This window comes from Phaseolus vulgaris, chromosome 4 (assembly GCF_051622355.1).
Source record: "Phaseolus vulgaris cultivar YP4 chromosome 4, ASM5162235v1, whole genome shotgun sequence".
NCBI classification, from domain to species: Eukaryota; Viridiplantae; Streptophyta; class Magnoliopsida; order Fabales; family Fabaceae; genus Phaseolus; species Phaseolus vulgaris.
The window spans coordinates 42,964,653-42,973,951 of NC_143501.1; the positions used below are offsets into that span (position 1 = coordinate 42,964,653).

The 9,299-nt window shown below is 32.6% G+C and overlaps 1 pseudogene across 1 annotated transcript; it reads right to left on the reverse strand.

Moving 5' to 3' along the window:
* Window positions 1–6,926: 6,926 nt before the first annotated feature.
* Window positions 6,927–8,816, reverse strand: LOC137836514 (cytochrome P450 736A117-like; annotated as a pseudogene). Its single transcript, XR_016520513.1, has 2 exons — window positions 8,017–8,816; window positions 6,927–7,612 (listed from the first exon to the last, which is right to left on the reverse strand). The product of XR_016520513.1 is annotated as a cytochrome P450 736A117-like (transcript).
* Between the last annotated feature and the right edge of the window lie 483 nt (window positions 8,817–9,299).

Genomic DNA, 9,299 nt, shown 5'->3' on the forward strand with positions numbered 1-9,299 from the left:
TTAATAAAAAATATTACAACAAGGTCAAATTCAATAAATTATTTCTTAAAATATATAAAAAAAAATTTAGATAAAGTCCTACATTGAAATTAGTGTTACTTCTACATATTCTACCTAAAAACCATAACAACTAATTATTAATGAAATAAAGATTGTTACTACTTATTACATTTAGAATTTATTTATTTATAAATTTGAATTATTTATATTTTAAAATTATTTAATTATTTATTATAATTAATATATAATAACTAATATATAATTATTTGTTTATATAAGATATGTTTTATATATTTTATAGGTTTCAAAATCTACACATTACATTATATCAAATTATTCTTAAAATAATAATAATTCAAATTAATATATACAATTCTGTAATATTTTTTATTATAATTATTTTATGATATAATAATATGTTCCTGATGTCTGTTTTAATATAATAAAATGTTTTTTTCAATAATAATAATAATATATAAACCAAAATTATTTATTTTTATTTTTTAAATTATTTTATTTTTATCAAACTAAATATATATATATAATAAATATTCTACATTTTTAAAACAAATTTTACAAATTCTGCTTTTTTTATATGTTTATTTATTATAATTATGTTATACTTTTTGTGCAACCTAACCTCAGTTCTATTTTTTTACTGTATTTTGTATAATAATGTTATGTTATTACTGTTATTATCACAAATTCATTAATATATATTTCCATTTTTTTACTGTACTATTTCTGATTTTATTACTATATTACTTGCAAGGTGATATAATGCTATGAAATTATACAAGTATTATTACATTTGAAAATTATTATTAATATAATATTTTTTAAACATATTCTATTGAGTATGACGGTCTATAAACATGTTTTCTTTGGACAGTATGATATGTATAAATCATTCTTTCATACTTCTTATGTTACTGGTCTCCTAATTGATGTTATTTAGACTTAAATTTGTTTTTGTGTTTATTTTGTAAGTCTATCTTAAGTCATTTGTTGTATGACATGTATGACATTAAGTTTCATATTTCTTAATTCTGAAATTGTGGCAGCTAAAGAAAAGAAACTTAGAATTTCATTATTTTACTTTTTTTTTTTATTATGTTATGTTTTGTGAATAATTGGAACGTTTTTAAAAATAAATAGGATATGAAATGAAATGCAAAGTGATAACAAGTATAATATATTTCAAGGTGTAGATTTGACAGTAACAAATTCAAACTGTTCTAATAGATTATGTTATTTATTAGTGAGATATTTAAACTTTTGTTCTATACAATTCCTTTAAGATCGGGTATGTTATGCTCTAAGTGATACTTTGCTGCCTTAAAAGTTATTTATTTAAGAGTGTAATGTGTTCAAATGTGATAGCTAGAACTTTTCACTTCTTCATTCTTACATATATGTTTATAGTTTTTTTTTTATAATGTTGAGTGTTGTCATATTAAAAAGGTGTTGACTCCATCTTTACATTGTCAACATTAAAAATTTGGCAGCTACACTATTCTTTTTTATCATCTCTCATTCTATTTTTGAATTTTTAAAAGTTGTGTCAAATTTAATATTTAATCATTGTAATTATGACTCTCCAATATAAATTTTATTCATTCTAAATTTTGTAATTTGTTATTATATGTAGGAATTGAATTATCAGTCATATTGCTTTTTCAGGTCTGATTACATATATAAAACAATGTAATTTTGTAACATTTTTACAAAAAAGTCTCATGCACACGGGTCACGTACTAGTTTTTTTATTAACAAGAAAAAAAAATATAAATCACTTTAAGGGTGGTCCAACCCTTTTACACAACACCTCACTCAGAAGCTTACCACAAATATCCTACTTGATGAGCAACTAAAAAACAAGCCAACAAATCAAAATAAAGACACATAAGAAACAACCTAACACCTCATCCTAACCTTTTAAAAAACAAAAGGCCTAGAGTTTCTAAGTTTCTTGATCAAATACATACAAACTAGAGAATCAAGGCAACAATCAGAATAAAAAAAAGCATGTAGAGAAAATTTAGAAGTAACCTAAGACCATACCTTTAATTGAACCAAGGAAAATATTTCAGAATGATCCTTCACTCCACCTCTAAAAATGTGCTTATTTCTGGGTCTCTACATCTCACCAACAACTGCAGTACCAACGCTTCCTCATACAACATTGATATAAACAAGTACATTAACAAGTTTGAAATGCTAGTAGCGTGAATAAGGATCACAATAATCTACTGAAGTCAACCATAACCATGCATAACATTGGTTCCAAACGAGCAGAGACAATTAAAAGCAAGAAAAACCCCTTTATAAATTAACTCTTCCCTCTTGCACTCCCGCCAACAAAAAGCTGCTACTCTTATAAAAGTCCACTTTTGTTAACATAAGAACGTCTCCTCAAACATGCAAAACATCTTGCTACATCCTCCCTAAAGCAAGGGGTTAGCTATACAAATTCTCTAAATCTAAAACACTACTTGTTAACATATATCATACATTCTTATTGTTCCAAACACTATATATTCAGAATAAGAGAACTCAGCATATTTTTCTTTACATGTAATCAAAGCTCGGGTTTTTCTATGTACCACCGCAAAGACCTCTAAATAATAAGCTCTCCCATTCTTAAAACTCTTATGTTCCTATTTTCCATATTTTACCTACCAAAGCAATCCACATCCCCTCAAACTCTGGATAATTGACCATTCACAGTAACAGGGCAAAACATCAAAAAATGTACCTTAACATCAAAGCGATTCATCGACAGACAACTCAGCCAAGACAAACACAATTCCCAAACTTCCCAGGCAAATTTACACTAAAAAAAGAGATGACTAACATTTTCCTCCTCCTCACGGCACAACCCATATAAACTATTTACCAAGATAACACCTTACCTCAATAGATTATCCTTTGTTGCTATACTATTTTGCAACACCCTCCAAGCAATAACTTGTGCAGATGGGAGGGACTTGACCTTCCAAAACCTCTCAAAAAGGATCATATCACCACCTCAAACCTCTTTCTTTAAAAGAATTATAAGCAGATTTGATGAAAAACCCATTTTTTCATCATCCCTTCAAATCCACTAGTACTTCACAAATTGAAATCATATTTTAGACAATAATAATTTTAGAAAAAAAAAATACAATGGCTCTGCCTTATCAGGAACAACAAAAATGATATTGTTTCAATTTTCTACTAGCACCGATTAGCAATAGATACACTTTCCAGGAAAATTCTATACCTAAAACACTCACTAGTGTTTTAAGTATAGAATTTTCCTGGAAAGTGCATCTATTGCAAATGGTAAGTAAATAATGTCTTTGGTTATAATAATGGTGTTCCTTCCCATTTTACATCCTTTGTCACAATTTCTATGAAAGAAGATTTAAGGCAATAGACTCACTTGGAACACCAATGTGAATAAGAGAAACATGTCTTAGATATATGGTGTGCTATCTAAACCTAAACCTAAACAGGAGGGTAATAAAACTATTGAAATGAAGGAAACACTTAAGTCATTATTGGTAGATAAAAGAAAACCTTCCCATAAAGAGAGAGAGTTGATCCACCAAATTTTAGAAAATAGAATCATAAAGATCACTTGATCAAATAGTGTATACATAACATAGAAACTGAGGACAACTTATAGTCACAATAACAAAATATTAAGGGTGGTCATGGATTGGATTTTAGGTAATTCGATCTAAATCCAAATATTTGGATCTGATTTATAATCCAAATCCATATTTTTTATAAAAACAATTTGGAAATCCAAATCCAAATATTTGGATTGGATTTTAAATCCAAATTCATACTTTTATATATAAAAAAAGTAAATATTAAGAAAGTATAATAAAATTATAATTTAATAATACCAAAAAATTAAAGATAACATAATATATAAATTCTTAACATTAAAATACACCTACCTATAATACTTTAATTAAACTTTGAAAATATTATATTAATTTATTATATGTAAAATATTGGAGCAAAAACAATTATGAAAAAATATATATAAAATTTGATTGCTCCATGTGTGGGTGAGAGAGAGCAAATAAAATTTCAAAAAATGAATAAGAGGTGCCGCTGGAGAGAGGTTTTTTTTTTGATCAACAAAGAATATAATATAATAAAAGAGATACTTCAGGGGTATCTCAACCCGTATACAGAACCACAATACCCAAACCAACTAAGTTATAGGTTTCTAAAGAAGACAATAACACTCATTCAGAGTCAATGAGCATTCCTTCCACCAACCTACACAAGTGGTCTAATGAAACTATTGCTTAAGGTCCCCACAATACCACAATTCAACACTCATTATGACACTTGTGCAGTAAAACCAAGTATAATAATAATAAAAGAGACTGTGGCAGCATCTAAGGAATTAAATCCAAAGCTCATCTATCTACTACCTACGTATGCCCTTCTAGTAACACTTCTGCCCTCCCTTCCTCTCCATCATGATGCTCCCAATTTGTTCCAAGCTTCTTTGGCCATATTAACATCTCAATTCTGGCTTAGAGTCTCCCTTCCACATACTAGTTTACTGATATGCAATGTCTTGGCATTGTTCATCTTCCATGAACCAGCAGCGGTCTTAAGCGTCCAATATACCTTACATGGCCACCTGCAGGATTCATTTGACAGTGTTCCATTCCTTACTTCATCTTCATACCCAACACCAAATTCCCTACACCCTTACTAGCATTCCTTCAACCATACTAGCAAGCCAATTCCTACCATTCTGCTTCCATTATTCCTTATGTAGCATCTTCAGCAGCAGACCCCAATTTGATTTGTGTACTTCTACATTTCACCATATAAAAAGGGAGCTCGTACGATACTTCCACCATTACTTTAGCACCAACCAGCTGCTTCCAAGGCTATTACACCTAGCTCCCTGCAAGTAATATTCAACCCCACCAAAATTTACACCAAACACATAACAGAACATTCTGTTTACTTTAGTGTCTCCAACCCCAAACCAAAATTTCCACTGCATTCCCATTTCTTCTAAATAGAGCCCACTTCGTTGGTGCATGGTATTGTCACACAGAAAAACTTGCTCTGTTATCCCTTCATTAGTGACTCCGTATAGCTGCCTTTGCTTACTACACACCTGCATAACAGAACCGTAATACTAATAGCATCAATACAGTAGTAAACTAAACCATCACACCAAACAGTCCAAAAAGCCTTTCCCTTAAACAGAGCACACTTCCACCCTGAAATCTGCATAAACCAGCCATGTTATAATCATTTCTTTAGGAAAATTTTCCAACCTTCCATCGGCTCCTACACACGTTCCAGCCCTTCCATGTATATACAAATTCCATCAACCTAACCATTAGTCAGAACAATTCACTACTATTTAGGTTCAATCTATGGGCTCTTCAACCTCCTTAGAAGATTCCATAGCTGCCTATCTCCGAGGTTGATAACCAACATGTTATCCCCCCTAAGATACCTGCATACACAAAACAGGATTGTTCCCGTATGAACCCTTATGCTCCGGGCTAAACTTATCTTACACAAAGAAGGCATTGGACTGGATTCAATAACCAGTCGAAGAAATAAGAGAAAGCACTTTCCCTGTGTTTCAACCATAGCCAGGACAGTAATTAAGCAGCTTGAAGGATTTCCTCAGAGTCAGGAACCCTTTGTCTAAAGATCACATTATTCCTGTGCTCCCATATGCAACGTACAATCGCCGCCCACACTCCCTTCCATACCTGATTCTGTTTCTCGGACATATTAAATAAGTGAAAGTTCAGAAAGTGATTACATATGTCCTTGTTTTGAGCTCCCAAAACACCTATCCATCTGAAACACAAAATCCACACTCTATATGCCACACCACAGTCCAGAAACAGATGTTGGGTGGATTCTTCGGAAAGGTTACACAAAGCACAGAGAGGGGAGTTCACCTCTACACCTCGTGACATAAGATTCTTGAAAGTTGAGATTCTGTCCAAAAGGATTCTCCATGCAGTGATTAGAACTTTTGATAAAGCTTTGGCCTTCCAAAGAAGTCTAAAGACATCATTACCCGATCCAGTTCTTTGGTCGACCAAGATAGAATATGTTGATTTCACAGAAAAAACCCCCTTGACATCCCATCTCCAAGTAATAAAATCCTTGGATTCTTTATGCAAAACTCCCGTAGAAAAAATTGATAGAAGTTCTTCCTCCATGACCGACTCCCATTGAAACCTCTCTCTCCTCCAATTTAAGTTCCAATGCCAACCATAATCATCCCAAAAACCGGAGTCACCCACTGTCATCCCTTGTTTTAAGGACAAAGAGAATAATTTAGGGTAAACATCCTTGAGATTATTGTCAACAATCCAAGAATCCTCCCAGAATTTGACTAAGTTCCCAGATCTGACGTTCCACACTAGAGCTTGTTGAAACCAGCCTACACCCTCGCCTTCCCCACATAAATTAACTAGGTCTCTCCACCACCAAGATTGGTAACACGGTCGGGTGTGATTAGACCCATTTATCTCCATATATTTCGACTCCATAATATCTTTCCATTTCCCCTTCTCATCACTCATTAATCTCCACTTCCATTTCGCCATTAAAGCATAGTTAAACTTCCTGACCTCTTTGATCCCTAAATGAGAAAGAGGTAGGTTTGGAGAGAGAAAGACGGAACTCCAAATGAGAAAAAATATAAAAAGGTAGGTTTGGATAGAGGACTATAGAGAAACTACTTCCAAAAATTTGGATTGGAAATTTGGATTTTTCAATTTTTAAAATTTGTATAAATAAAATGGAAATCTGGTAAATATATTTTTAATGGATTAGAATTGTGTAAAAATGGAGTAGTTTGACAAAATCCAACCTTACAAAATACCAATAACATGATAAGCCAAATCTACTATAACAATAGATTGTATATGGGCTGAGAATATAATCCCTTATTTTTTCTTCTAAGTTATTATGTTTATCTTTAACAGTAACTTCTTAGGCATCATAGGATGCAATTGCATGAGAGGAAATTTTCTATGACTGGTCAACCCATTAGTTTCAGTGATGTTCAATGTCTGATGCCCCACTTCTCCACTTGGAACTTCCCAATTAAATTGGTGAACAAGGTTTGCTAGACCAGCTCAATCACATTCATGGCAAACATTATTCCTGGACAACCCCTCCTTCCTGCTCCAAATGGTATCACTTCAAAATCATGTCCTTTCACATCTATTGAACTATTTAAGAATCTCTCTGGTTCAAACTGTTCAGGTTTGTCCCAATAAGAAGGATCTCTTGCAATTGCCCAAGCATTAACTATTACTTGTGTGCCAGTTGCAATGTCATAGTCCATCACTTTGGCATCTTCCATGGATTCCCTTGGAAACAACAAGGGAACTGGGGGATGTAATCGAAAAGTTTCTTTAATCACTGCCTTCAAATAATGCATGCTAGTTAAATCTTCCTCAGTTATGCGAGTTCTGCCACTAACCGCATTCCTTATCTCACCTTTTAGCTTCTGCATCACAGTTGGGTACATTAGGAGTTCTGTCATTATCCATCCTAGGATTGTGGAGCTAGTCTCAGTGCCTGCAGCAAACATATCCTGAAAGAAGTACCCATCAATTGTCAATTTCATTGTCTACCTTAAATTTCCATGAACGAAAATAAACTCAACATGCATTAAGGTTTTAAGCAACTAATATGTGACTTAACTTTTTATTGGGAAAGTAGTGTATATGTCTTGAAAAGAAATAACAAAATCTAATAGTGTTGAGAAACTATAGAATAAGGATAGGATTAGAGTTGTGTGTGAATATCGTGGAGGATAAAAGACATACAACTATCCTGTTTATAATTTACCCTAACCTTTATTTTATTGTTATTCTCTTAGGGTTTAGATTTTAGGAAAGAAAGTAACATAATAAAATAACAATCACATCACTCAGTTAAAGAAAATAATTTTTGAGTGATAGACAACGAAATTTAACAAAAATTAATCATACGTACCAGGATTAAAGCCTTTATGGTTCTTTTATCAATGTGGAATCCCAAGGAGTTTGTCTCTTGGATCCTCAGCAAAATGTCCACCAAATCATTCTGCTCTTCATTATCAGCACCATGCACATCATGTCCTCTCCTACTTACATGCTCATCAACAACTTAATCAAAAAATTCATCAAGCTGTTTAGCCACTCTCTTTGCCCTACCATACATTCCATTAACGCTTCCCAACCAATCAAGCCAAGGTATGTAGTCCCCTATAACTGAAGCACCCAACAGCTCCATCATCTCATCCATTGGCTCCCGAAGCTTACTCCCTCCTTCTCCACTGTATCTCCTTCCGAGAGCAGCTCTACACACTATGTCATTTGCGACTGTAGTAAATAAATCAGTTAAATTCACAGGCATCGAAGAAGAACAACACTGCTTAATCTTATCCATCATTGTGGAGATTTCCTCTTCTCTCACTACACCAAAGGACTGAACCTTTTTTGCACTGAGAAGATGCAAGACAGAAATACTCCTTATCTGTCTCCAGTAGTTGCCATATGGAGCAGATGCCACATCTTTGTAATCATACAAGAAGATATCAAACATCTTACGATGTGGTCTGTTTGAAAAAACAAGGTCGTGTGTTTTCATAACCTCACGAGCTGCCTCAGCTGTGGAAACCACAAGAACTGGCACCCTTCCAAAGTGAAGTAACATTAAAGGGCCATAGGTTTGAGCAAAGGATTGGAGATTGCGATGAGTGAGGGCGCCAAGTTGGTGGAGATTTCCTATTATTGGAGAGAAGTGAACATTGTGTCGTGTGTTTTCTTTAATTTGCTGTATAATTAATTAGCAATGCAGAACCAGGTATTTATAATGTTTGTAAGATAGGTGTATTTGTATACGTTTCTTAGATTTTTTTTGTTTTCAAATACAGTACGTATGTAGTTTCCGTTCCAAGATATATTTAGAGATTACGTGAATGATTTGAAAGTAGGAAAATGATACCTCTTAACACCACAGTTCATTAAATATATATCTACTTAACAACTAATTTTTTAATAAAATATTATATAATAAAAAAATAATAATCATATGAATGTAGTAGGATGGTTCTAGATAGTTTTTTTTTTTTCTTTTGGCAAAGAATTAATGAAATTAAAAGAGGGACACTTTAGGGATGGTTCTAGATAGTTAAAAGCTCTTAAATTCAATTTTACTAGAACTCTGTTTTTTATTTTTTTTTCTTAGTAATATCTTTTGCAACAATATCTATTCAATCCCTTTTTTTTTCTCAA